Source organism: Stegodyphus dumicola, chromosome 9, assembly GCF_044657685.1.
Source record: "Stegodyphus dumicola isolate Sdum_Otavi_A_Nest chromosome 9, ASM4465768v1".
Classification (NCBI taxonomy): domain Eukaryota; kingdom Metazoa; phylum Arthropoda; class Arachnida; order Araneae; family Eresidae; genus Stegodyphus; species Stegodyphus dumicola.
The window spans coordinates 41,309,028-41,311,776 of record NC_140776.1 but is presented as its reverse complement, the minus strand read 5'-3'; the positions used below and the strand labels follow the sequence as shown (position 1 = coordinate 41,311,776).

Sequence of the window (2,749 nt, the reverse complement as noted above, 5' to 3'; positions counted from 1 at the left end):
ATGTCTTGAACTGCAGATATACGCCTGGTGAACATAATCCAGCTGATTTGCTAACTAGAGGTGAAAATGTCAAACATCTGAAGCAGAATAGCATATGGTGGGAAGGGCCCACGTGGTTGAAAGAAGAAATGGAACACTGGCCAAAACCGAATTTATGTTCCACAAAGAACATTGAAGATTCCAACAACGAACTAAGAAAAACATCAAAGGAAGTTTTCGTAAATTCATGTGTTACCGAACCTTTATTTAAAACACAAAATTACAGCAATTTACACCGAATTACTGCGTGGTGCTTAAGGTTCATCAACAATGTTAAAAATACCTCGAAATTATCAGGATGTTTGCAGGTTACCGAATTGGAAATGGCAGAAACTTATTGGATCAAACGCGTTCAGGAGCGAAATTTCACAAATGAAATACGGGCATTGAAGAACAAGAATAACAGAATTAGGTTCAAAATCAAAACAGAAATCCCTCAGTCCATTTGTAGACGAAAGTGGTGTAATTCGTGTTGGTGGACGATTAGAAAATTCAAATTTGGATTACAAACAAGCACATCCAATCGTGTTGCCCGACAAAGATCATTTGACTGATCTAATTATTCTTCACAGTTTTCAGGTGGTAGGGCACGGAGGAATAGCAGATACTTTAAATCAGATAAGAGATAAATTTTGGTTGCTGAAGGCTCGTCGAAAAATTAAAAGTGTTCTGCACAATTGCAATGTCTGTAAGATATTTCGAACTAAACCTGTCAAGCAAGATATGGCACCTCTCCCACCAGACAGATGCCGAGAAGCCTTTCCATTTGAGAACTCCGGAATAGATTACGCGGGTCCACTGTACGCCAAAGGTGGAAAAGAATTATCTAAGACATACGTTTTACTGTTTACCTGTGCTGTAACTAGAGCCGTGCATTTAGAACTTACGGCTGACCTTTCCACAGAAAAATTTTTCCTTACATTTAGACGGTTCATCGCGAGAAGAGGTTTGTGCCGAATAGTGTATACCGATAACGTCAAAACCTTTAAAAGAGCGAAAAACGAATTACAGCTATTGAACGAGGTGATGAAAAGCAATAAAGTTCAAGACGAGTTCTCTAAGCAAGGAATCAAATGGAAATTTATAGTTGAGAGGGCGGCATGGTGGGGAGGCTTTTGGGAGTGTATGGTTCAGTCTCTTAAAGCTCTTCTGAAGAGAATCTTAGGAAAATCATCCTTAACTTTCAGGGAATTAGAGACAGTCATAACAGAAGTGGAAGCTATATTGAACTCCAGACCTTTAACATTTACATACTCGGATCTAGGAGAGCCAGAATCTTTGACCCCTGGTTACTTCTTAATAGGAAGACGGTTACTGTCATTGCCGCAAGGAAGCTCTAAATTAACTTCAACAAAGGAAAGTCTTACACGCCAATTTAGACATCAACAGATACTGGTAGAAAGAATCTGGCGAAAATGGAGGCAGGATTATTTGATGAATTTAAAATCTGCTCATCATTCCAAACTGGTGAAAACAGGAACCTGTTTGAAGAAAGGAACTATTGTATTAGTACATGAAGATAAAATTCCAAGGCTGATGTGGAAGATGGGCATCATAATGGAAATCTTTCCTGGAAGAGATGGCAAGGTGAGAGCCTGTGCTGTCCGCTTGCCCAATGGACATACGATTAAAGACCAGTGCAATTACTATATCCGGTGGAGGTGGAATGTAATAAGGACAATTACAGCAATTGTCCTTCCGGGCGGGAGGATGTTGCAACTCAACTCTTGCTGACATCCAATGGCTGAGTGACGTCATCTTGAACTCTGAACTCTCGCTTAGAGATCACGAGAACTCGGAACTGAGAAGTCGCACGCTGCGTCGTGTGAACATTTAAACCTTTCATTATGTAAATATTCTGTAACCGTTTGCGTCTTCATTAAATATGTTTGTGTTAAGAAAGTTTAACATTTATGGATTATCCCCTTCAAGATTTTGCAGGTATTCCCAGAGAAGAATTCATCCAGTGGCCCAGACCGAACCCACTGGAACAAGGTAAGCAGTTTTGTTTTACCTTTATTAATTAGTTAGAAGTAATGATAACAATATGGATATAAATAATAATATGGCTAAAGAAGCAAAATTATTGGTCTGTTTTTGTAGAAAACCGAGTTAAAGAGATTCAAGATTACAGCAAAGAAGGATGTTGGAAGCATATACCAGGGATCTTAAAACCTGGTGATTTATTATCAAGAGGATGCTATCCATTGCAACTCCTAAAATCCCAATGGTAGACAGGACCCGAATTTCTGAAGTAACCTCCAGAAACTTGGCTTTAAATGATCCTTACTGATATGAAAGAAATCGTTAAAGAACGACGTCAAACTGTCATTTCAGCGAAGAATTCAATGGTTGAAACTATTCTAGCTAAACTTGCCTCCAGATTTCAAAATATTCTATGATTGTACGAACTATCGCTTGGATGTTAAGATTCCGATTCGCTTATATGAAAAATAAAAATCGCCTGGCTAATATATCCGCTGAAGAATTCAAGAAAGCCGAAAAAAACCTTATTTTTTCTTATACAAAAGGATGCTTTTGAAGAAGAACGAAAAAAGTCTGATCTGAAAAATCTTCAGATTTTCGTTGATGAAAATGGAATTTTAAGAATGAAATCTCAAGTTTTAGATTCTTCAGATTTGCTGGAATATACATTCCCTATATTGCTACCTTTCAAAAATATAATTGTAGAAAGATTGATCGAGCAATT

General features: G+C 37.9%; 1 long non-coding RNA gene across 1 annotated transcript; it reads left to right on the top strand.

Moving 5' to 3' along the window:
• The first annotated feature begins 1,872 nt into the window (after positions 1–1,872).
• On the top strand, positions 1,873–2,388 carry LOC118188503 (uncharacterized). The gene is made up of 2 exons (XR_015043199.1): positions 1,873–2,034; positions 2,143–2,388. It is a non-coding gene; the product is annotated as an uncharacterized LOC118188503 (long non-coding RNA).
• Positions 2,389–2,749: the final 361 nt, after the last annotated feature.